General features: G+C 38.3%; 1 protein-coding gene across 4 annotated transcripts in view; it reads left to right on the top strand.

The window, feature by feature from the left end:
• Window positions 1-4,351: 4,351 nt before the first annotated feature.
• LOC138041565 (kappa-type opioid receptor-like) overlaps window positions 4,352-27,500 on the top strand; it is a 30,097-nt gene continuing 6,948 nt past the window's right edge. Inside the window, exons 1-3 of one of the 4 annotated variants that reach the window (XM_068887307.1) lie at window positions 4,352-4,519; window positions 5,316-5,389; window positions 20,584-20,632. The gene's annotated coding sequence lies outside the window, so the exon portion shown is untranslated. Of the gene's footprint in view, window positions 4,520-5,315; window positions 5,390-16,438; window positions 16,510-19,982; window positions 20,264-20,583; window positions 20,633-26,791; window positions 26,815-27,500 lie in introns of those variants that run through there. The other 3 variants (XM_068887308.1, XM_068887306.1, XM_068887309.1) reach the window with 3 other exon arrangements.

Genomic DNA, 27,500 nt, shown 5'->3' with positions numbered 1-27,500 from the left:
ATTACACTCTATTCAGTTAACTCTGTTTAGAGGTGTAAATAGACCATTTTACAGTTGTGTGCTCAGTTACCTGGCCTTTGAATGAAAGTGAGTCTGGAGTTCTTGCTTTGATAGAAACCTCACTGCTTTTCTTATGTTAATGATGTTGTTTTCATGCTAATTAGATGACGAATATCGTTGTCGATAAGAGTACAGACAACGCTGAACCACTTTCGATTTGTTAATTTTACCACAATTGCTTGTAATCTCGCAATCTAAATGGCTCATTTTCCGTTGTCGATAAGAGTCTAGACAACGCTGTACGCATCACGCTCGCGTCAATCTGTCACGCAATTTAATAGCCAATCAGGGATGCTCATTTTGGGAAATAAACCAATCATATTGCGAGAAAGTTGTAGACAACGCTTGCTCTTTCTTTGTGCTATGATTTTGGTCACGCTCTGAAATAAACACTTTCTTTAGCGTTGAATGTTGTGGTAAAAAACAAATCGAAAGTGGTTCAGCGATATTCGTCATCACAGGAAAATAGGATAGTTTTCTTGTTTTTTGTCATTATGAACTAGTGATGCTGGGATGCAGTAAATCAAATCTGTTGTTACGACCTGTATTTATTGATGGAAATCGTGTTTGAAATTTCTTGTATGGAAGCTCCATTTCTCCAAAGGTTAAACTGAATCGTGTTTATGTTTCAAGACAAAGGATTTTTCTCTTGAATGTGAGGCTAAGGATGTGTCAAGTATTGTTATTCAAATTTGGGCGCCATTTATGCTAAGGGTCCATGAATATCTGGAATTCATCTTAAAAGCGACAAATAATGTGCCTCAACAACAATAGGCCATTTCCGAGTTCATGTCTGCCTCCTCCTCAAAGCGAGTCTAAGTGCAAAGTTTTTGTGATGGTAATTAGTTCTACTTTACATATGAATGAAAACTGATTTTCATAACAAAAACTTCGCACTTAGACTGGCTTTGAAGAGGAGGCAGACATGAACTCGGAAATGGCCTATTGCATCGTTCGCCGTTTGATGTCAATATATTGCGAATGTAGTGTTATGTACAACACTGAAACCCAATGGCAAATTCTCTGGTAACTTTTTCTGTTCTGTCTGGATATGGGTTTAACAAACTCAGAGAAAGAATCGAACGCCTTGAATGCATCTGTGTTTACTTTTGTCTGGCTATTTACAGGGTTGCCAGTATGGCAATCCCAGTCGGAAAATGGGTAATATTTCTCTGTTTTATATTTGTTTTATTTTTTTCCGTGTCTGTAAAAGTCTTGCCTTTCGCTCCCCTGCTTAGTGGTGTCTTTGTGCATAGAGTCCTCTGTGCGTATTTTGTTCGGTTTGAGGGGGTTGGGGTAATGCGCAGATTTCTCTGGTGCACACAGGAGAACATTTAATTAACTTGCAATGGCGTCGAAAGCCCTTGTAACGCGAATGGCGTTTTAGTTTATCTTTAAACAAAATATACCCTCATGAAGCCCAAAGAATGGAACGTCAATTGGATAAACAAGACAGGCGGTGAAAAATAAATATCTGGAATCCTAAAAGCGACGAGTAATGGACTTCGACAACAATCTTTCGCCCGTCGAGTATTTTGCCAAGTGTGGTGTTATGTACAACACTGAAACCAATGGAAAATTCCCAGGTAACTTATGAGTTCAACAAAGACAGAGAAGGAATCGAACACCTAAAGTGGTTCTGGGATCTCCGTTGTCTGGCTATTTGTATTTAGTTGTACTCAAATCTGCCCAGTCTTCCGGTAACAATTGGGAATTTCACGAGTTCTTGTTAACCTACAATGGTGTCGAAAGTCATTGTAACGCAAATGGCGTTTTAGTGGATCTCTAAACAAAATATACCTTCATGGAGCTCAAGAATGGAACGTCAATTGGATGAACAAGACAGGCAGTGAAAAAGAAATATTTGGAATCTTTAAAGCGACAAGTAATGGTCTTCGACAACAATTTCATTTTTCGCCGTTGGATATCAAGTGAGCTTTGTTTCTAATATTTTACTCTAATATTTTACTAACTTGGCATTATATACAACACTGAAATCAAATGGCAATTTTTTTTATGGATTTAACAAACATTGAAGGAATCGAACGCCTTGAATGCATCACAGTGTTTACTGAAGTCGCATCTAAGTTGTCTGGCAATTTACAGATAAAAAAGGTTTTAAAAAAATTGGAAATGTGACAGTGAAGAATTATTTGAATGAAAGGTTGTTGTCTCTTTTGTGCTTCATTCTTTACGGTCAAGGTTCTTTCGAAAAGGGTTTCATGCGAACTGACAGAAATTTATTTAATTGTATATGCTTTGTAACACGGATTGTGTGTCTTGTTTGCACGCACGCAATTGAAATGGGAAGGGTTAGTTGCCTCTAATAGCAAATATGTTATTTGTTGAAATAGATTTTCCGCTGGAAAAGGTTTTTGTGAGACTTCCAGCCTTGTGAATTTTAATATCATAAGTAATTTTCGAGCTTAACAAATTTGCATACGTGGGTTGAAATGTGATACCGGAGGATTTTTGTGGTACTACACTGTAAACGGCGCGTGCATAAGTCACGAAAATAAACAAGTCTGTTGGACGCGTGCTTGAGTTTCAACAAAATGAGCCCCAAAATCAGCCAAAAAGTGTGACGCTGATGTGGAATAAAGTAGCTACTATTTCCAAAACGACGGAATTAAGTGGTGATAAATAACCTCGTCTTGGAGAGTAAATTTTTGACTTTGCAGAAACAATGGTCAACCTCAAGAGTTGGGCGATTGTGATCTTTGTACAAAAACAAAAGCCCGGTATCTTGCTATCATTTGACACAGATGCTTCACTGTTTCGCGAGTAAACACGCCGCGTTAACTTGATCAATGATGAAAATGTCAGCCTAGAAGCTAATGTTTCTCGATTCCCTATTATTTTCTTCAATCTTGCTGGTTTAGTACTTTGCTAGTAACCACAGTATCTTCTCAGGGGGATATTTACCTAAGACCACTACCATGAGCACGACTTCTGGGTGACCCCTTAAATGGTCTTAATAACCCCCGACTCGAACAAAATGACTGGAACGCTGCAGTTCAATACCACCCAACTCAGTACCTTCTGTTTGTGTGTAACACGTACCACAGGCAATCCAGTGTACGCTCATGGAGCGTCTAGTTCATTCATTCCGCAATGTAGCCTGTAAACCAGTCCTTTCAGTTTAAAACGTTGTTGTTTTATTTATGTGGCTAGCCTTACATACGTATGTTTCATCCCTGCCAAGGGACTCATCAGAGACCTTTCGACTAACTCGTCAAACATCGCGTTTGAAGTCCCGCTAGCATCAAAATGATGGGAATGATTGGGAATCCTTATGTGGGAATCCTTATGTGATATAAGGCCAGATTGTCACCATCATTTAATTGATGCTAGTGGGACTTCAAACGCGATGTTTGACGAGTTAGCCGAAAGGTCTCTGATGAGTCCCTTGGCAGGGATGAAACATACGTATGTAAGGCTAGCCACATAATTATCTATTGTCGAATTCTTACACTTTTTTCAAGTTGTTTTATTTGTAAAAGTAAAGCGACCATATTTAACGTGGATAATTCTTAACAGTATTAAATTCAACTGACAAACCTTGAGGTCGACGATGCGCTCATTTTACTCGCCCCTCTCCATCAGTGCTCCGTTTTTAGGGTATTTAAAACTACTACTTAAGCTACACTGAAAGGAACGAAGTCGAAACAAGGACGGGAGATCCGGGGATCAAACTCTTCTTGCACCAATCGCGCACTACAATCATTTGCGTTTATGTTTTTCCTGTTGTTTTGTTTTTTATTATTGGTGGAGGGAGGTCATGTGAATTTCTGCTTATAAAAATAAAAGTAAATTTCAATCCGAAAAAGCCTTTGCCTTTTGTGCAGAACAATTTAATTCCTTATGCCCGGATTTAACCTTTTAGTTGAATTTTGTAGTCTTTGTGGTCGGGTAAAACAGTGCATTCTGAGAAAGAACCGCAGCTCTTTATGTTACATAGATTACTTGGTTGAGTTTGACACGTCTCGATACGTCGTGAAATAAAATAATATTTTTGTTTATTTATTTGTGACAGATACAAACGCTCTAACTAATAAAAAGCATGCAATCAGAAAAAGGCATTGAAAGTCTTTTTTCATTGTATGTTTGACATTTAAATTCAGAGTTTCCGTCATTTGTGCTAGACCAGTCTGCACTACTATCACGGCGTTTGCTTATCGCAAATCTCGAAAAAAAAATCAAAGCAATTTTCTGTCACGAATAGCATTTAGGCGATTCAAAGAATATTGGTTGAGTGCCGCTTGTCTCCGTTTCGTAAAGACAAAATGAAACGAAGAGATGCAGAAATTAAAAAATACTTGAGGGTGCGGTTCTCTCAGAGTTGTTGATAGAAATTGCTTTCATAGTTAAATATGATGTGAACCTCGAGATGATAACTAAAATTAGACGAATATCAAACAGAAGCGATCCTGAAGTTCCACGCTGTGAAACTCTTGAGGTAAAATTTTCATATTAGATTCGTAGAATTTAAATTTTTTTATTATCCGTCAACGGAAGCTCCCGAAATCGTATTGCATTTTCCAAATGATAAAGTTACCATTCTTTCATATCACGAAGCTTCAGCCGGCAGCACCGTTGCTGCGGAACCGATGTATTCTCTCAAGTTCTTACAACTTATTGGGTTTTTATTGTTTTTGTCATAGAAAAAATTTACTTGGTACGATCTTGTTCCCATTGCATAGTATGATAAATGCGTCCTTGAAATTTCGAACAATAATTAGTTCTGTTTCGTTTTGCTCTCCGTGTAAGTTACCTTTATTTCCAGGCAAACAGAATCGTTATGTTGCAAATGCTGAACGGAAATGTTCTTTAGCGGTTTCCACATTAACAGCGATTCTCATCTTTCAACTGACGGGTTTACTCTTCAAAATGATCTTCCCGATATATTTTACAATTGACTTTAGTCGACTGACATGGTACCTACAGATCGTAATTGAAACAAATTTAAAACATGGCACTTTCATCAATTTTACGCGCGCTTAATACTATCCTTTAGCGCGAGAAAGTGAAAATTTTATTTTCTTTTTACCGACAAAGGAAAGCTACAGAAGTGAAATTATAAAAACCACACTCATTGAGACAAAAATTATAATTAAGAACTAGACACGGGACCATTTGTAAAAGCACTTCTTGCTGTCATGTGTCAAAATGAAGATAGTAGAAATTTTGCAAAATTGTTTCGTTCAGTCGGGGTTGTCAGAACCGACAATCATTCTCTTCGGTGTTATTTTCAGCTCGCTTCGGTCTCGGTAGATGAGTTTCTTCATTAGCGTCACAATTCAACTTTTAGAGGTCGACCCAAGAATTGGTAAGTAAAGTGTACATTTTTTGTGAATTTTTTTTTTTAAATTAACAATCTGGAAAAGAAAGCTCCTCGTTGGAAAATTAGCTGCTCACGGTAGTAAGCCATACACGAGTTCAATTTCCCAACGTTTTTGACAAGTAAAATTCATATACATTTATAGGAAAACGGGAAAAAAATGTCATCACAAACCCTTGCCCTAGCCTCGGTTTTCAAAACTATCCTTTTCAACATCGTAAGTTTTACGTTGTTTTATTCTCTTTGAAGTCGATTGTACCGATAAAACGTACTTTGGAAGGGTTCAACGCTCGAAGGGTTCAACGCTCGAATTTTACATTTCCGGGACAAAAACTATTTGGGCGACAGCAAATACTCGACTGCCATCGCAGCCAAAAGAGCTGTCAAATTACTCCAGATCCGTATTAGCTACATTAATTTTTATTAAGGTGCCCACAGCTGCTAATGGATAAACCAAGGAAACGGGTTCAATACTCGATCTCATCTATCTGTAATTTTGACCAATCACAGATGACCGGAAACGACTTTGTCAAAGAACGTATACAAAAAAGCTAAAGAAGCTTAGAATTAAAAGAAATACTTTTTTCCGGTCAGTTTCTTGATAAGTGCATTGTTGAGACACACCTGAAACTAAATTCGTTTATTTCTTTATATGTTTGTTTTCTTTTCTTTTTATTACTTTGGTTTGCTGGTTTAATCTTAAAACAAACACTACAAAAGGAAGGCCGATTTCCCGAATTTATAGGCCTCAAATTCCACCTTATCCCAATCGGTCCATGTTACATCCTTCCAACTTGTTCTTTTTTTTTTGCCTGTCCCAGAAACCTACATCTCGTTTTCTTTGAGAAAAAGAAGAACAGACAAATCCAATTTTCCATGTTCCCCCTTCAGGAAACCTACAGCCAAACTATGAAAATATTTTCGGGTGGCGAGGAAGTGTTGTTTTCCTTTATTACATAATTTTCTTTCATTGTTAAAATACATCGGCCGGGCTCAAACCAGTCCCCAGTGTTTTGATTATCGGTTTTTTCTGTTTTGCGACCAGAACATTCGCTCAGGCAGAACTATCATGTGAAGCGAACATTTAATATTTTGGTGGCAATACCATTTCGGCCCCATGTTGGATTTCGATAACTAGCAGATTCTTTGAAAACCATGCATCCTGAATGACTTGGAATCAATTTGAAGGTTAATCTTTAAATGCTCTTGATTTACCAGGCTTTAAGATGAATATTTATAGAGACTAAATAGCAGAGAACAATTTAAATAAAAGCTCCTAAAGTATGAGCTGAGTACCCTGCCATCGCTCAACGACATTAATATCGGCTGGTTTAAAACTTCTATTCCACTCGTCTCGTTCAGTAAGTTTAACCTTTCGAAAAAGCACTGAACAAAGTAGCGCTGGAAAGTGAAAATAAGCAACTATTGGGAAGTTAAAAAGGCCATAGTCGGAGACTCTTATTTATGATTTTTTTCTCACCACCATTCAGCTGATTGACTTCATCCTGACTTAAAATCTCTGATCTGACATTTGGTAAATGCATCGTTAAACAAAAAAGTTGCACATAGTTTGCATACCGAACAAAATACATTTTCGTAGAAATCTCTTAATCCTTTTAGACAAAACCTAGTCTCGTTTTGTATAATATGAAGTTGAACAAATAAAAAATGCTGTTAATTGAACACCGTGAGTAACTTTAAAAATTCATTTGGAACCGCACGGAAGACTATTTCCAAAGATGTCCTTGGCCTTTCTTTTTGCTAAGATGTACTCTCAACAAAGATGCCCTCAGTTGCACACTGCTGAAAGGCGATGACAATTATATAAGCTCTAGAAACTTAAGCCCCGGATTTCAAAACTTTCTACTCCCGAGAGAGGATTAAAAATGTTGCGGATTCGCATGCCGGATTCGCCAGATACGTGTGAACGGAAGGCGAATCCGCAAAGAAAAAGTTGCGGATTAAAAGATATCCGGATTCGTGTGGACGGAGCCTTATTTTTCCAAAATAGTAAGAAATATTCGTATTATTCCTAGATGATTTCTTTTTTCTTTTTTCTCTTAACACTCTCAAGATGATCACAAGACAAGAGGCATTTTCTGCGTTTCTCGAAGCGAACGAACGCTGCCGTTTCTTTTTATTCGAGTGATTGCTTGTCAACTATCACTGAGATTTGAATGTATTGGACGGCTGAAAAGGACAGAATGAATTAAATGTCTCCAATTAATTAATTACTGAGGAAATAATGCTTCATTATGAATGCGGATTTCACAAAAACTTGGTGAAACATGCGAGGCTGACTAGAAGTAGAGTTAGTTTCATAAAGTTATGTCGTAGAGTTAGAGTTAACTCTAACTCTACGACATACTGACTCTATGAAAATAACTCTATGAAAATACTGTCCCGAAAACATGCATTCACTTTATGCTACCTTCTTCCTTTCCATTTATTAATTATTTACCTTAATTGATTGTAATCTCGCAATCTGATTGGCTAAATTATTATTTGCCGTTGTCGAGTTCTGTTTTAACAATGCTCCCAAACCACGAGAAAAAGCTGCACAACAATTATATGATGGTCAATGGAAGCATTCTGAGTAAAATCTAATTACTAGTCTAGCTAGATGCACTCTTTTTTTTATAAGAACGTCTAACTTTAAGCCTGAAGCTGAAAGATATGAGAGAGGGATATGTGCCTTCCGCTGCTTGCATGACGTCATGAGAACACGTGATGTTTTTCTTTTTGAGCGAGTTGAGTTTTTAAGCGTCGAGTGATAACTATCTAGCGTTGAGTTTATAACACAGTCCTGTGGTGTGATATAACGAACTAGTGCAATAAGAATGTCATTCGAGCACACATAAAACAGAACCCAGCAGACTAGTGAGCGATGCAGCTCAACTGAGAGCACGAAAATACAGGCAAAATATCAGTGACAAACAATGAGAGACAGAGAGAAAGGATCTGGAAGAGCCTGAATAAAGAGACCAAGCGGCGGAAGAAAGAGCAAGTACGAGCACAAGAAAACATGCTGAATAACAGAGACCAAAAAACGGCAAAAACTAAGCAAAAATATGTAATGGCAATAAGGGTGAGTGGAGTCCAATTCGATCTGTAATCATCCGAGTTGTGATTGGTTGATTTAAACTAAATTTTTAATGGGATTGGTTGATTTGAACTACAACTTTGAATTTGATTGGTTGATTTAATTAAACTACAACTTTGAATTTGATTGGCTTATTGAACTGTCCGATAACACCTTGGCAAGTGAATTGGTTGGATTAAAGCAATGACAATTGAGGAATGAATTTTTATGATTAACTAATTTCTATTTTGTTATAAAAACGAGCGATAAAAAACGACGTTTCGACCGCTCCACGGTCATTTTCAAGTTAGAGCTAAGTATTTACATACGAACAATAAAAATAAAAATAACAGAATGCGAAAATAAAGTGTAAATAAGAGGTGAAGAGCTAGAGAAAGAAAACTATTAGTAGTGTTATGCAAACAGCTTTGCGCGGATGGAATCACTCTGTCTGTTTAATTTTGGCTTAAGATCCCGAATAAAAAACATTTCAAAAATCAAGCAATCGAACGTTCGAGGATTTCCTTTATTGTTTCAAAAATTCTTTTACTGTTTCAGAAATTGTATATATGCGGAATTTTCTATCCATGAACTTGAACTTGAAAATGACCGTGGAGCGGTCGAAACGTCGTTTTTCTTACTTTTTATAGCTCGTTTTTATAACAAAATGTTTTACTTAGAACTTTGAAAGTGCTACTACGACCAAAAATAATTCTTCCTTTTCTTTGGATTTCAAAACTATGTTATCTAAACACTAACACTCATTTTAAAAAGGCACCTGTTTATTTTAACTGGAATTTAGTTATATGTTGGTCCGCCATTACTTAAAACTAACTTTAAAATCTTGAGAGAGCTGCAATCGGCGTCAAAATTGTTGAGACGCTCTTATCCTTTAGAGTCGATTTCTAGCTTGGCGGCGCAAGTGACCCCCTCCCCCGCACCCCGGGACAATGTTGTGTTTTTTCTGTTTTCTACGAGCAATGTCGACAGCGGTACAACATTGATTAATGTGGTGGAGGGAGGGGTATCCCGGAAACGTACTTTCTGGACAAGTTTTCTTTGCAAACAATGAATGTGTCGTTGCCAGTGTGCTCTGTCGGCAACTGTCTCAACTAATTTTGTCGCCGATTGTGGGTCGAGGAGAAAATGACGTCAAAGAATCACTGGTTTAAGAATGCAATGCGTGTGTACGCAGCTGAATTAATATGCAGCACGGGAGTTTCGGGCTTTCAGATTTTTAAAATAATATATAATAAGTTGTGTTTACACGCTGAAATTTTAAGCTAGTGAGTCAATGACGTCACTTTCCCTAGATCCAACCCTCTGAGGTCCAATCGGTCAGTTTTGAACGTGAGTAATGGCGGACCGTGAAATCCGAACGTTACATTCAAAATATACAGCCTTTGGATAAAAATCAAAGCTCAAAATTTTGGCAATCGGGTTTTAAGTGAACACGCTTATCAAAATCTGAGGAAAAAAAGAAAGTGATTTTTTGATCATAGTAGCACTTTAAGTAATTTATAGTAATGAGTAGGCCGAATTGGTAAACAGACTATTTATAAAAATATCTGGAAAAAAAACATAAATAAACTTGTACACGCATATCTGCGTAAACTCGTGCTTTCCTGATGTCCTGCATCGTCAAATGAAGTACAAAGGAAAAGAAATACAGTACAGATTTCGGCTAGGTTATTTATTAGCTATGTCAGCTATGTTAGAGTGATAGCAATTAACCGTGATGGAGGGTCTGAATTTGTAAAGAGTAATCGGTTTGTTACAAGAAAACGATGATAAATACCACCTAGCTCCATACTTTAAATTTACTATACCTTGACGAAGTCTCCCAGAGCAATTCTACATGTTGACGGTCTGGCCCTCTATCGCAGATGGATTCCCAACCGTGTAATCACGAGATAAATTTATACAAAAGCAAAACTATTATCTCGTGATTACACGGTTGGGAATCCTTCTGCGATAGAGGGCCAGACTATCAACATGTAGAATTTGCGAACGGGACTTTAGGCGCGATGCTCAACGAGTTTGCCTTTGAATTCTAAAGGTCTCTGAAGAGTCTCTTGGCCGAGACGAAACGCCGCGTCAGACTAGCCACGAACATTTCACAAGTAATAACAAATTCAATTGCACTAAAGCCATTCTTTGTTATTTGCATCCATGGATAGAGAGGATGGAAATGGATGGAAACTTGAAAAAACTGGCCAGTTTTTTTCAAGTTTGGAGATGGTGTCCGCAGAACGTCGCAAAAAAATCAGAACGAATAGCTCTTTGAGCAGTAAATATATAGTTCATATCTTGTCAGTGGTTGTCAGGAATGTTGTACGTGTGAGCTACAGTACTAATTTAGATTTTTACCCAGTTTTGACCTAAAAACAGCAAGTTTAGCATGACAGTGCTCCTTTAACATAAAAAAGCAGGGAGGTCTGAATCGTCACAAGGTCAAGTCCAGCCTCACTCTCATTTAACGGTCAGGTTACTAAGCACATAACTGTAAATAGTTTTAAGGCTGGGACACACTAGGCGACAAGTCGCTCTTTGTGTACTACACGCAGTCATCTCGTATGAAGGGAAATGTGAACTAGTTTTCTAATTCAAAATGGCGGACCATATGACGCTCTCTCATTGGTTCAGTTATATTTTGTCGCAGCGACTCGTTGCCGGAAGTGTACACATGATGCGACAATACTGCTTTCGCTAATTTTGTCGCTGTGATCAGTCGCACGAATTCAAACTGGTTTGAATTCGAGCAACTGATCTCAGCGACAAAATTCTGCCGCAGGGACAATGATTTTCACGAAATCGTGTCACTCGAGGCGAATTGCTGCGGTGACTTGTCCCCGCGACGTGTCGCAGCTTTATTGTTCTCCTTAAGGGGTGACATTTTCTCTTACGACGGTTTATATGGTCGGTGGGACAGGCGACCTCCGCAATTTCAGTTCTTAAAGTATTCACCAAGACTTCGGGAAAGCCTGCTAGAAATTATCAAACAAAGAATCTGTCTTTTATCCGGTCTTAATCCTGTAAATAACATTTTAACATTAGGCAAGCTTAAAGAAACAACAATTAAGATTTAAAACTGATAAAATTTATCTCTCATTGTTGCTTTGTTTTCAAACAAAATATTTTCAATTTTGGTGCTGAGACAGTCGAGGTTAATCACAAAGTTTTACCTATATCATGGTAAATCAGCTCCTAGCTGTTACAAGTTTGCAGTCTACACAAATTCACCGCCCTTACCAAGACGATATCAAGTCGCCCTTTCGTCGGATATCATGCTTTCAACACCGAGAAAATTGCTTCGACACATTGTGGCGATGAAAGATTGAATATCCGAAGACAGGTCAGACAAACCATTCATGGTTTACTTTGATAGCGGATACAACAACACTATCAGTCTCAGACTGCGGCATTAATGATTTCAAGTAACGCCTTAAAATGCGTTCAACAAAGAAACAAAGTGAAAATCTGAACTATCTGAGCTCGACTTCCCTTGACCTAGCAACGGCTAACCATAGTGGTTCTTATTGTTCAATTGAATTGTAATCAGTTGTAGTGGATTCTCTATTTGGATTCAGCTGTCGATCGAGTTTACCAAGAGGTGAGTGATTTAGTAACCGTTTAATGACAGAACCGAGTAACTGAGGCTCTCAAACCTTTGACTCACCGGCTTCTCATCGTCAAGAACACCCATTTGATTATTCTAGTCACTTTCCTTGTTGTGAAGATCGTTCAGCCAAATGTAAAGCCAGGCTAAAAACCAATCTCAACTTTACCTATGAATCGTTCCGCTCAAATATACAGAACCTGGTTAGTTTTTCATCAATTAGACAAGTCAGTAATGGCATTAACATATGAATAAAGAATTCGATAAAATCCAAAGGCAAAATATTGATATAGAGAGACACATCCTATATTTGCGAAAATACTAGATTCACAGCGTCCGAATGAATGCAATCTCTTTAACTTTAGTGAATTCTTCGTGGCATCCAAACTGTCTCAATTACTGGAAGGGCAAACGGTTTTCAACAGTTGCTTCAACTTCGGTTCGATCTTGTTGAAGACTGACAAATGATGTTTCAATACATCATCAGTCGCGGTTGTTAATCTGGATAGTTCTTCGAGAAATCGATTAGTGTGCACTCGCTTTCCCTCCAATGTTGAACGATGATGACAAGCAGCAACATTCGTGTTGACAAAAGAAATAATGAATGAATATTAAAGTGAAGTATAAGGGCTTCAAAATCAATTCAATATGTTTCAGCATTGTTGACAATGGGGTGGCAATTGGTTTTTTCATTGCTTTTCAACAAAATCGAACGAATGTTGAAACAAATGGAAAAACAGTTTGCTCTGTACTTAATTAAGCCACAGTATGGTGCCATATCAAGTGCCGTGTTTGTACAAGGGCATGGTTTATTTGAGGGCGGCACTTATAACCAACCAAGGAATTTAACCCCAAAATTTTAACGAATGAATGAACTCGTGTCTCTTCTTTACTTTGAGGAATGTTTGTAGAGCTGTAAGTGAAGAAAATGTGCCCGGGGGGATACTCCCAGAAAAATTGGGTGGGGTTTGCGGCCCGCTCCCTTAAACCCTTTCCCTGTTTCAGACAAAAATCTGCGATTTTTCCTACCCTATTTCAGACCTGACCAAAAATTTAAAACCCTGTTTCAAACCTATTTCAGCTGTTACACGGTTGGCTTGATAATTTGAGAAGGGCTTTGTTGATGGTCTTATCCCCTACTGATCAAAAAGAAGCTATAGCTTCTTCTAAAAAACATACCCAATTCAAGACTCGAGTGAACACACCATACCCAATTTCAGACCAAACTGGTCAAAATCAATGCCCTATTTCAGACCAAAACGGCTAAAAAACCATACCTTTGGGCCGCACATACCTATATAGCCCCCTATATACCCCCCTATATACCCCCCCCCCCTCCCCCATCTCCGGGAAGAATGTGTTGACTGAGCACCGCAATGATGAGACCAAATGCGCGGTGGTTATATTTGGATCTTATGCTTATCCAGGGACGTGTTTCCGGTTACGAGAAGACGGTATCAGTGATCAGTAATATTGAATGTTTTCTGCTATAGGAGAAGTCGAAGCTCAGTTGGCTGGTGCGCGGCTTTCGGAGCGAGAGGGCCTCGGCTCGATCCTCGGTGACTTCAACGTCAGTTTCGGCTTTCCTCTGATCCGTGCGTGTAGCTATAGCTTTAAACTTCCGTAAAACGGAGCACTGACAGAGGGAGGGGATAAAGGGCGGACCGTCGGCTTCCATTGATACCAGTTTCGTAACTGAAGGAACTACCGACGTTAAATATTAAAGACATCCAAAGTAGTGATTACCGGTAGTAATTTGATGAATTCACAATCGACACGGGGATCAAAGGCAACTTTAATTACAGTTCAAAAGCCTCCATGATTAGACCCACAGGCCTTGCCATTTCGCTTCGCACGACGTCGATGTGGTTTCCTTGTGGCCTGAACAAAAACAACCCGTTTCATGTTTTTTGAATTTTAATATGTTAGCTCTGTTATGGTACCATCAATCCAACTCTAGAGTGCCTCAAGGTATTTATTCCCTGAGCACATTTAATTTGCCAGTGGAATAGCAAATAGTTTTCGCTTTGCAAGTTCCTGTTTTTTAACCATTTCATATTATTAAGTGCAGTGCCAATGAACTTACTTAACAGCTTAGTGTACTTCAGCTATTAAGTAAGCATTTACATTATTTTCCAGTGGTTTTCATTTTTCCATGTTTGTAACTAGAAATAAATGCAAGGAATAGTGTGTTCGATTCCTGTTTTGTCATCGATGAAGCATTTGAAAGTAGTTGTATATTTGAAGAGGAGACAGAAATGAACTCGGCAATGGCTAAAGAGAAGCACAGATTAACTACTGACAAAGCACGTGAAATACGTGCAATAAGTCTGCAACGTTAATCTTGTTATCGTTTACAATATTTTTTAACTCTAGCTACATTAACCTTTCCCAGATTTTCCTTTGAGATATATATTTTTAAGAGCCAGGAAAGAGTGAGGAAAAAGGGCAAACAGCAAGCGGGAAAAGGATAGGAATTCGAAACAAGGTCAATAACTGTGAGAAATAATCAATCATTGAATGATGTTTTTGTGATATCCTCAATTTATGGTGGACTACGTGAGTGTTATGGTCAGAAGAGGATAACCCTTACCAAAACCTTAATCCAATCCGAATACCATAAAAACAGAAGATGGTAATTTTTTAAAATATTGTTTTATTTTGCTTCCTCATAGTAGATTATTCAGGATCACACAGCCTCAAGAAAGCATTTAGTCTTTAGTATTCTTTGTATAGGTGTCACAAAGATTCCCCCTACTCCACTCTGAACAGAAAACCAATTCTCGGTTTTCACATGACGTCACGGCTGCCATGTTGGAGCCCCTACACAAAGAAAAGGCGGCCATGTTGGAGCCTCGACCAAATCCTCCGGAAATTTAACTCTATTATTATGCAAACGCTTTTTTTTGTTTTCGTTGCAAAATATGGCTGTTGATCACGTGAGTGAAAACCAAGAATAGGCCCTTTGCATGACCGTGTCACGTGACCTTGTCATTCATAAAAAAATGGTCGTGGTACAAAATAGAAATGTCAATTTTGAGGCCACTGACGTTTAAGTGCGTGAATTGAGAGCGGTTTGAAAGTTTGAAAAATTCAACAATATTGTGTGCTGGATGGCAACCGACAGTTGTTTTCCCTATATAGATCTCAATAAAAATTTCAAGCATTAAAATCACTGTAAATCTCTCACCTAAATGTCAGTCAATCTTACTAATTTCATGCATGAAGACTTCATGACGCTCTTTCTGGCATCTATTTTGTACCACAACCATCTTTTATGATTGACAAGGTCAAGTGGCAAGGTCATGCAAATCGCCTATTCAACAAGCGAGACGGTCTGATCAAACTACTGTAAAACGCATCATATGTACAACTTTATTCTATATGTGTACTTCCATAACCCTATCCCTAACGAAATTAAGCTTTGGCTCATCCCTGCCAATGAGGCAAAGCTATCATATTTGCAGCTGTGTAGGGCCCGAGATCTTGAGAGATTTCTTCGTCAGCCAAGGAACAGCATTTTTTCAGTTTAAACCTCTCTGTGTACTAGCTCTCGAATTGTCTTGAACTCGGGGTACGTTTTACAGCCGATTATTTTGGAGCAACAGTAAAATTTCGCTAATTAAACTTCCCCAAGAATTTACCTAGCAAAACAATTTTAAAAATCATAAATTACGACAAAATAGGTTGGCCATTGGACTAGTTTAAACTTGGTGGTTCTTTAATAAATGAACCTTGGTGGCTCTCAAAAAGAACCGTTTCATTGATCTGCTATTCCTCAGTTCTCGCCGGTCTTCGCTTTCCTTGACGAACTCGTCTTCTTCCTCCTCCCAAACTGAATGGATCATCTTCGGTTCCGTCGAGTGCATTTGTTATGTTATGGACGAAAAATGCGTAGTATTTTGGAACATAACCGGGGTAAACAAATGTAGCAAGAGTGCTAGAAAGTACGCGCGTCTGCACATGTATGTTGTTTTTCTTAAAATTATAAAAAAAAAAAATGGCAGACCACTGCAAATCCCATTTTTATTTGCCATCAAAGATAACCCATATAAGGACTTAATCTAATCGGTTTACTCAAATCGACATCAAATCCACTATTTCGTCGCTTTAAAAGTACTCTTTTGCCATTCATGGCCAAGACATCTGCGGCAATTCGTCGCATCTGTAGCGAAAAAGATGTTTCATTTGGTGCCAGTCATTACACCTGTGTCCTCAGCACGCAGATGGCTCTTATCGAATAAATAACCTGAGGGATGTTTCAAGCTGCGAAGTGGGATTAAATTTGTGTGGGTTTCTTACTGTTTTTGCTTCCGTCGGGAAAGGCTTCGTTTGATGAAAGCGGCACCCGATCGGGTGACGGTCGATAGTAGTTTTATTCACTGGCGAGGCTCTTCTAATACAACGGTAAGTTTTTTTTTTTCTTCTGAAAAATTCGGGCGATTGCGAACGTCTTTATGACGTTATTTTGTACTGTTTCCTGGACAGTTTGCATTGCTATAATTTCGAATAACCTTTCCTTTAAGCATAAGATGCTTCTGTTGATTAACTTCACGAGTTCCAATATTTTTTGGGTGGAAGAAGAGCAAACTGTGGCAGATTTTTTATCGTTACATTATATAAAATAGTAAGAAAATGGACCATGTTGCAATTCATCTCTATCATTACCAATGGAAGGAGCAAAGAGAGAGTACTAATAAGAAACAGTTTCAAGGAAACTCTTTCAGTAATCATAGCTCATTCACACGAAAATATCCGGCGTGACTTTGGCTTGAAATCGTGCAACTGAGGAAAAGAGTTTGTAGTTTAAGTTCGATTAAGTTGTTCACTAAAACCTGAAACTAACAATGATCTTGTCTAAATTTCTGGCGTCGGATTATCCACGTTTCCTGAGGCTTAATCAACTCACATTAAACATGGTAGTCGCTTCCAATGATGCCAATTTATTTAATCAGGCTTGAAAAGACGCCAAACATTTAAAAAGGTTTAAAACTAAAATGATTTGATAATTGCCTATCAACACTCGACCTCGCAAAAAAACGTACGAATTTCGGCAAGCACTTAAAGGCCTGGTCACTCTAAGGGACAGTTACCGGTATATCTATAATTCTGTTTACATTCATTTGTAAAAGCCTTCATCTAAATTAAGATAATTGACAGGTCAAAAGAAGGTCAAAGGCATAAACACTAAAGTCTGCATTGGCTAATTCTCCAAATATTAAAAAATGGTATGAAGAGCAGTAACTCGGTAATTTGACTGGTTCTTTATAATAGTAATATTCATATGAACAGGTTTATGTCGGTACGTTAATTATTATAAGATCATTTTTCATCGTTTTTGTTTACGAATTAAACTTCAACCTCGTGACAAGAATAAATGATTAAAAATTTATTTGAATTGCCATATTATTGAATTATTCAAACTTGGCGTATTGCTTATTATTTTTTCCGTCATCTCTTTTAAGGACTCTTTTCGGCTGTGTTTCGTTTCATTTCAGCAAGTGCTTCAGCTAATTTGATAACAGCTAGAGAGCGTGCGTGTAAGTACTCTAAACTGATTCCGTTGTTATGTTCCCATAGAGTCTTTTTATAAGCAAATTTTAATTGAGTTAATTTTAGAAGGCTAAACCCAAGCCTCAACAGAAAGATTGCGTAGAATCGCACTCTCTGAGTATCTCATTTTTTCCCAAAAAAGTCATAAATACCCGAGGAGGTACTTTAGTATTCAGACTTGAAAGAGTGACCTCCAGGTTAAACTACGATTTTCTCATTTAGAATGATTATGAAGTTCAAAGAGGTCTTTCTTTAAAGAAATATAGTTTTTGTTCTTGCTCACCTTGGCTCCAGAGGGATTTAATCAGACGAACTGGTAAATATGCAAGTAAATGTACGAAGCTATCGAAATTAATTTGAAAACTATTTCCCCAATTTCGAACTCCGTCGACCTCATTCGCTCTCGTAAGCAAGTCTGATGCGGGTTATATCAAAGTAACGATTTCATCATTCATTGGTAAAGCAAAATCATGCATGTACGCAGAATTTGTACGCAGGTGTGTCCAGATCAAACTGTGTCCCTTCATGACCAGATATCTTCCTCGAAAAGTAATGGGATCATATATTTCAAAAAGCAACCACTGGACGGGTCTTGAGCTATCGCTAAAAATGCTTAGATAATGTTGATATATTTGATAATGTTGATATTTTGTGCAATAAATATATTTCATATCTTGTCAGTGGGCTGTCAGGAATATTATACGTGTGAGCTCAAGTAATTATTTAGACTTTTACCCAGTTTTGACCTTAAAAAAAGCACATTTAGCATGACAGTGTCCCCTTTAAGATATAACTCAGGAAAGAAATTAGAACCTTTCTAAGATATGTTATCAGCGCTATTCACGAACGTTATCTTATGTTCATCCTGAGATACACTTGACTTAGGAGTCTCCTAAGTTTACTGGTCCAGGATAGTTATCGATTTATAAGAATAAACCAATCAAAATGTTTCTTAAATCGCATAATGAATATGGAACTTTGAATACTAACTGTGGAAATGAATATTGTTGCACCATGTCGGCAACTAAGAAAAGACGGCCAAGGATTTTGATTTGTCCCTGAAACATAAAGCCCAAGAGCGACACAAAGTTGCAACTTTTTCTATAATTGGTCTCAGTATATCAGGGATACTCATACTTTCTTCCCAAGGAAAGCGATCACCTTCATCGTTGAGCGGATTTGAACGGTCACGATATACCCGCTCATGCTTAAAGCCTGTCGACAATCGAGGGCCAACAGCATGGCCTCCGCCATATATAAGCTATTGACCTCGTACGTTAAGGAGAAAAATGAAGACATGTCTCAATGTAGCAGGTCTTTGTGAATGCTTTTCTCTTGAGATATATATTAGAAGGCTGGTTATAACTTAATTAAGATGCTTTCGGGAAATACTGGGTCAATAACCCATTCGGTTACGCCTCATGGGCGGTTGTCAATAGCCCACGAGGCGAAGCCGAATGAGTTGTTGACCCGTGGCCCTTGAGGGCGAAGGGTCTAATTGTTTTAGTATCACCCAACTAGTCGGACAGAAAAGACAATAAAAAGGTTACCAAATGCAAGTTGAAGAAATATTTAATTGGCAATGAAAAGAAAGAAAGCGTCACGCTTTTCGCTACTGGAAGACTATTACTAATAGTCCTCTAGTAGCGCAGCCAATTAAAATGCAGGATTTGCATTAGTCCACTGGTTGGGTGATACTAATGGTGGATATTTAGCGAGCCGTTAAGTGGTGAGGTAAATGTCCACCACTAACCACTGACACTGAGGTGAATAGTTATTTTAGTATATATTAAAACAGCCAGCCAACCAGTCCAAGATGGCGCCCAAACGTTGAAATTGCATGGCATCATGATCAATATGCGAAGGACATCACACCGGACTGCTACCGTACCGATTAGGATGCGTTCTCCTTCGTCAAACGCAACAGATTGTGATATGGATGTGTTCGTCAAGATGATAAATTAACGGAAGGCTCACAAAAAAAAAACTTTCTGGGCTAATGGGTGAATGTCCTTTTCCTCTTTTCCTCTTTCTCGAATATTGACTTGAGTTTGTAAAATATTGCTGGCTGCGGGTGTGACTATTTCATTAAGCTATCTGCGGGAAAAAATAAATTAACCTTATAAGTGTAATCGCCACATTTAAGGCGAATAGTTGAGGACATCTCTTTAATGATCTACCATAATTTTTCATTGACTGAATTTTATCAATGAAATGAAAGGACTTACAAGGATTCAAATTCAGTCAAAATCCATCCCGTCAACCAAGAAGGTGCAGTCTCGGCGAAAACTTGAAATCAGTTCGTCCCTAAGCCGAAGATTGGCCGACGATTATTTGCTGTTCCGATAGCAATCGAAGCTGAAACGAAAACACTCCGGTTGTAAACGAAACGGGTTTGTATTGCTTTGTTCAACATGTGTCACTGATATCATTGCCTCAGAAGTGAACGTAAAGTTCGGACAGCTTGTCGGTTTAGTAAGAAGGAAAGGAAATGTACAGTTATTGCAAGTATGGATTAACAATTGATTTAGAGCTCTCCCATCTCGAGATATTTGTGTCTTCAACCCTTTTGAAAATATTCTGTCTTGAGTGTCCACGCGTATTTAAGGTAATCCGACCTAAAGAAAAGTCTAACTATCAATTTATTTGAATCGGTAGTTTACGATTTTTCTGCTTAACTTAACTTACGAGTTACAATGTGTTCATTAGCTGGAGCTATTCGTATTTCTAATTTCTTCACCATATCATAAGTGATGACATTTGCTTGTTTTGTCTAAATTTCAAGACATTTACCTTCAAAAATTAATTTCGACCTTAACTCAAAATCTAAAAACACAAATTAAACAGTTTTCGGCCGAATCTTGAAAGTTAATCTCAATTGTTCTTTCCCTCAACAAACGAATAAAAATAAATGATTTCTAACTTCAGGTAGTCCGCTGTGGAATTGATCTTTCCTCCTCTTCCAACGTATAACAAGGTAAGATGGTTGTTTGATTTAAGCGACCTTTACGTCTCTTTTTTTTTTCAGTACTTGCAAAATTAATCCACTGTAGTTTGAATAAAAGTAGTCGAATGATAAATTTTCATCATGATTTCTTTTTTTCAAGAGTGTTTTTTTAGACTTGATACTGGCCTTGCCCCAATTTTGTGAAGTAATTTATATCGTGTGGATGACAGCCGACGTATCTTTGATAAGGGTTAATCTTGAAGGGTTAGGAAAAGATTAACAGAAAAATGATTTATACGTTTTTATGTACATAATAAAGACTTAAGAGCAGTGCGCTTTTTGCCTGTTGACAGAAATTTACATCATGTCATGTATAGGAGGTAGCCGGGCATCGTTTTAGCGAGATGCACGAAATGATGTATAACTCAAGCCAAAGCATATCTTCGATTCAAGATCCTTTTATTGCATGGTGAAGCGGTACGTTCTTTTGAGATAAGCCATCACTGAAGACAAAACATAAAGTTCAAAATGTGTAAACAACCGCTAATTTTCCTTGACATTATTTCACAATCGTTTCATTTAGAATTCACGCAGTAATGGAGCAAACTCACTGATCCACAAAGCGATCGAAAATTGAGTCTCTTAGTGCAGATATCTCTTCTGAAGTGGACAATTCGTTTAAGCTCGCCATCACAGATAACCTTTTATCAGTCGGAATTTCGCTAAGGTTTTGAAAGAAACGCCTTAATTGGAAGCGGATTGGAAGTGGGTAAGACATGCAAAGATAGCCCACCTTTACTGGTCTAGAAAACCTGCCATTCTTGCCGATAAGATATAGAAGAACATACCTTGCAGTTTTCCTAATCAATAGACACTGTCGAGGAGAACTTTTCTTGATTCCATTGGTTTGTTTCAACAAACCCCGACCATCTAAGGTTCTTTCTTTATCTCTACAGCAGTTTTGCATCCAGTCGTATCAATGCACTCGTTGGTAGCGTAAACATTTGTTATCAGAGGTTTCATTAAGACCTGTTTTCTTTTAATTTTCGAGGCGCCTGAACACGATTGAAACGGAAACAAACAGACCTTTTCGAACAATTAAAATATGTAACATTTGGATTTCATTACAACCCAAAAACTGTTCAGAGAACTTCAAAACTGACATTTTCATTTTCTCATATGCTTGTATCGAGAGATGAAATCTTAACTGGCCTGAAAATGGCGTGAACTGCAGCTTAAACAATTGTCTAGATGTCATTTCTGCTGGACATTTTTCAATTTCAAACTCGGGTATGCGGATTTTCTTATCGGTTCAAAACACGTGCCTGATTAACTGACAGTATAAAGCTAAAAAATTAGTTGAAGGCGAATTGAATGCATATATAAATTCGTTGAATAATTCCTGAGAACTCGAAAGGTTTATTGAACACTGTTCACCGAACCTTAGGCGAGTACCTGTTTTAGTCCGTATAATTGTCCTTGAATTAAGGTGACATATGTTTATCGCATATGGTGAATTTACAGTTGTTCGGTGATAACAAGAGATGACAGTCGATCGCACCGAGTTTTGTTGTAAAAACTGGTGTCTTTTCTTTTTACTTCAGTTCGTTTACATCATGCTTTCGAATTCTGCCATAAATTCATTATGTTGTTAAAACCAGTCTACCACGAGGAAAGAGAGCAGTAGGCAGATTTGCAGTGTTGCAATGGGTTTGATTAAGCAACCAGTTTTCACTAGAAGTTAACAGGTTTATTTGATTTTATCGGCCAAAATTTTCATACCTTGCCTTTGAAAAGTGTCGCGCCAAACTTAGTGGTATCTTTTGTGCTCCATGCATTTGGGATTGAAATTTCACTTCACGGTGCGTATATAGAATATATTCACACTCGTGAAAGTTTGGGAGAACTCGAAAAAGCTGTGGAAACACTCGCCTGCGGACTAGCCGCAGGCGAGTGTTTCCAAAACCAAACCCAAACTTTTTCCCAAACTTTCACTCGTGTTTCACTCGTGTTTCTATAACTCCATAGAAACACGGCACATGATTAAACCATAAGGCTTCTTTAAATTGTAGAATGGTGAATTTTAATAACAATTTAGCGAGACAAACGTCTTTCCACTTCTTCTTCTTGTTGTTTTCTTTTTTTCACATGACATATTCTAAATTTGGTCGAAGCCAGGCTGGCTCATCTCATGTAATACCGGGCTGAAACTCATCCCGGCTGACCAGGCTGGTCAGCTCGTGTAATAAGCCCCTAAGTTTTTGTTTTTGCTTTCTTTTTGTTTTTTGGCATTTGACATTATTTTTCACTAGTGGCCGAAAAGGACAGGTTTCGATGAAATTTTTTTTTTCTTATTAAGGCATCTTCCTTGTTTTTAACGGCGCAAAAGTTACTTTTACATTAAAACACGACCTCCACTCGTTAAAATGACAGCAGCTAAAACATGGAGCCGGGGGTGGAAATTGGGCAATGCACAATAGAAAGCACGTGGCGATGTTTTGGTTGGGCAATGCACAATAGAAGGCACGTGCCGCTGTTTACATTGGTTATTAAAAGCAAACCACGTAGTCCATCAATATGGAGAGCCCTGTGGTGCGTTGTTTGGATTACTGAAGATCGACGTAGCGTTGGCATAATCGATTTCTACTTGGGGCGCTCAAAACACATACAGAGAAAGGCATACGCTTTTCACGGTACACTCACACCCAACACTAAAAGATGTCGAGCGTCAGCTTCGAAACGGGTCTTTCCGCGAACTGAATGAAATAAAAATGTACTCAAAGGGACAGTTTCACGGTTTTGCGCATGTCCAAGCTTTAGCGCTAGCAGTTGTAAGTTTTCAGTTTCTTACTGAACCAAATGATGCTAATTAAACACAGAGAGTATTAAAGCAAATACACTGAATGAATAAGGCCCAAATTTGGTTTGAAGACACAGCGGGTTCACACAGAAAATATCGAATTTAGTTTTGATCTCGAATTTATTGTACGGGTCGAAAATTTATTCTACGCACGAGTTGTCATCACGCCCGAGTAATCTATTCGCATGCACTAGGTTCATAACACAAAGGAAATGATTATGGGGAGTCAGGAAGGCTTAGTGGTTATCAACAGTACAGTTCCACCTCTGCGACCCGAATTCAACTCTCGGCCCCGAGATCGTACGTAGGCTGAGTTTCAGTCGATCTCAACCAGACTCCGACGGTTTTTCTGCGGGCACTCCGGTTTTCCTCCCTCCTCAAAATCGACTCCAAGCCTATTTCATCAGGCTGTGGTGCTGTGCTTCGAGGTCATACATGGGTCGTGTTCAGGGGCCGAGCGCCTAGCCGGCAGCACAGCTCCTTCGGTCCGATCTCGTTGAGCCGCGCCCTTAGCAATTCAGTCTCCGACTGCGAGTAAGGGTGTTTAGCAGGTCACGTAATACAAAAGTGATTCCAATGAGTAATCCATTACTATGGGATTGTTTCCGTTTCCTGCATCAGTGCTGTCGATTGTTTCAATAACAATGGAATTAAATGAGCTGACGAGGGAGTTTGCCCATGCGCAGAGACGTGAAACTCTCCCTTCAAATGTAACTGAAATGGACGCAACTATTGAAAGCGATACAAGTCAAAATACTAATTCTTTAATAAGCAGCGGGTACTTTATTGAGAACTACTCTAAAAATGACAGCGACAAAAAAAATAACTCGACAAACAACATAGAAGCCATATTGGAATCTTCTGAAGACAAAGCAAAAACATTGGCACAGCGAACAAATGGCCTCACGCTTGTACCATTTTTATCGCGAACAATAAGCCTTGACTACGAAGATACGTTTTTTGTCTATTGCGTTTTTTTGTATTTTATTGTTATTGTTTGTTTCTTTGTAATGGTCTTACATCCTTCGTTCAACTACCCATATATGAGCGATCGTGTTCATTGCCATTGCTTGTGTATATAGTTCTGTTCTCGTTTTACAAGATTTGATATCATCAGTGGAGACTGTGATCAGCTCTTTAGAAAATAATCGCGATGTAGTTATCGTACAGTTGTACAGTTATTTGATTCTCAATGACAATAAAGACCTGATTCCAAAGGAGAAATACAGGTCTTGATATGCTCTGAAAGTGTGTTTTCGTTAGTTGTGATTTGCGTGTGCATCGATATTGGCCGTATTTATACTAGAGGACGTCTAAGACGTCTAAGACATCTTAGACGTCTTAGACGACTAGTATAAATACGGGAAATAAGGTGAACACATTAATAAACGTCAGACGAATTAAACGTCTCAAGTTAAAAGCGTCTAAACGATGCACTTAACAGATGTCTTAGTCGTCTCAGACGTCTAATAAGTAAGCCGTCTAGTATAAAGACGAGGCATTAACCTGGGACGCACTTAGCAATGAAGTGCACACAAAGAGATTTGTGCACACGAAGAGACTTATGAACACATTTATATATAGTAATTGTAATTAAATTTTTAGCTATATATGTGTTTATTTTTCCCATATTTTTATTATATTTTGTTATTGTAAAGATTAATCTAATTCAGTATCATTTGAAGAGAATTGTGAATTTGATTTCTAGCCGTCGAAGTTAAGTGCGTCCCGTGTTTATATTAGTCGCACTGTACGGCCAAACGTTTAATGCGCCTGGATGTCTTAGACGTTCTCTATTGACGTAACGGGCGTTACTAAACACAGGAACGGAACGGAACGGAACAGAACGGAATATACCGGAATGAGACGGAATGAACAAGAATGGTACCGGAATATACCGAAACGAGCCGGAATGAGGCGGAATGACACACAAATAAGGCGGAATAAACCGGAATATGCCGGAACAAGGGGGAATGACTCTGGAATGAAACCGAATGACACCGGAATGAGACGGAATAAACAAGAATGGTACCGGAATATACCGGAAGGAGGCGGAATGACGACAGAATAAGGCAGAATAAACCAGAAGGACACCAGAATCAAGCTGATTAGCGTGGACCGGAATGGCAAGGAACAAAAAGTAATTTGTATCATTCGAGACTGTGAATGCATAAATGTTGCAGAATAGAGACCGGGCTTGTTAATTATGAGCTCTAAACGTCAAATTGGCAGAGCAAGGGTATTTCATTTGCAAAATCACGGCCACATAACAACTGAGAATGATTTTCCAGCTTTGTAAATGACATTTTGATATAGACTGATATAAATTTGAAAAAAGGTGGGCCGACGTTTTTCAAATTTACCCAAATTCATTCCATTTCAATCCTCTCCAGTTTTGTCCATCCATGTCCCTTCTTGGCTTCCCTGTGTTTTGCTAGAGTTCTTCTATAGTTTTGAACAGCTATTTTGATATTTCAGTTAATTCTATGACCATTCGATCAGTGCTGAAATGGCCTAAAATTGCGTGACTGACCTAGCCTCTTTAAGGGGAAGTAACAAGGCTTGGACCGAGTCACGCTATGTTCTCACAATTCTTCATGTAAATATATTATCAACGATCGATCTTTTTTCTGTGCCTCTGACTTCTTTCTTCAAACAAGGAAACACTGCGTTCAGGTTCGATGGCATTATTGCCAACAATCGGGAAGAGAAAAAGAGTCTTCCGCCCGTTTGCGCGAATATATTTCCGTATATCTCCATAACGTGTGGGTCGTGGGAAGCAGGCAAGCACAACGGTAATTAGTTTGTGGTTCGCTGAACTTGATTGTGATTGATCAATACACAATTGACCTGTCAGAATGAAATAAAAGTTTTCACAGGTTTTCTGACTAGCACAGTGAAAGCCGCCTCCGAGATCCATAGACAAAAGCAATTAGAATAACCTTTTTTTTTTCTTAATTGCTACTGTATTTGTTTAGGAAAAAAATGTTACTTCCACAAGAAATAATTATTCATTTAGCGATGGATACCTGTCAAATTTTTCTCGTGATCGAAGAGTTCTAAATGTTACAAAAGGCAAAGACACATGCAATTCCCTCAAGGAATCACGTGACACAACAAAACCGAAAATCGGTCGACGCTAACTAAAACACCACATTTTGGCATTTTCAGGTTCATTCCGGTATATTCCGCTTTATTTGAATGTCATTCCGGTGTCATTCCGGCTCGTTCCGGTATATTCCGTTCCGTTTCTGCGTTTAGTAACGCTCGCTACGTCAGGTATACTTTTAACTCTAAGCTCGTAGTATGCAACACTTTTCCAAAAGCGTGGATGAACAGGTAAATGCAAAATGTAAGTTAAATTTAATACAAATCAGGAATACCCTGTACGATTTGTAAAAGAATGTTGTTGTTTCGTTTTCTCACAAACGAAACGCATTTATTTTGAATTCAGGGTGAACTATTTACACAGTGAGTTATAGAGCCAATCAAAGCAGAGTTTGTAATTGGAAATCTAAACATCTACGAGATACAAAAACAAAGTTGTGAACTCGTAAACATGAAGTATTGCAAATCATAATGCTGACAAACACAAAAGCGAAGGAAATGGATCATGCACAGGACGTTTTGAATATCTGAATGATTTTGGGTTAGATTAAAGCGATATACTGTTAAAAATTCCTAAGTTATCCTTTTTCGCGTTAATTAGTAATGTAAACAAGTCTTAGTAATAAATTTGTTTAACGAGGAATCAGTGACTGTAAAGCTAGTAGTTGCCATGGTTCATATGTAACACATGTAATAGCATACAAAAATTTTTGGTTTTATCAAGGGAGTTGATAATGTAAATTGGCCACCGTACAGAGATTCTTAAAGCTGACGTTTCGAGCGTTAGCCTTTCGTCAGAGCGAATCGAGGAATTATGGGTTACGTGTAGTTTTTATAGTAGAATGGGAGCTACGCTATTGGTGGCAACGCGAAAAATTGGAATATATTAGTTAAATGAAAAGCGTTCGTTACTGACCGTGAGGATTAAGA

The sequence above is a fragment of the Montipora capricornis genome, chromosome 3 (assembly GCF_036669925.1).
Source record: "Montipora capricornis isolate CH-2021 chromosome 3, ASM3666992v2, whole genome shotgun sequence".
NCBI classification, from domain to species: Eukaryota; Metazoa; Cnidaria; class Anthozoa; order Scleractinia; family Acroporidae; genus Montipora; species Montipora capricornis.
The sequence above is the reverse complement of the archived record's forward strand: the minus strand, read 5'-3'. Positions and strand labels throughout refer to the sequence as shown.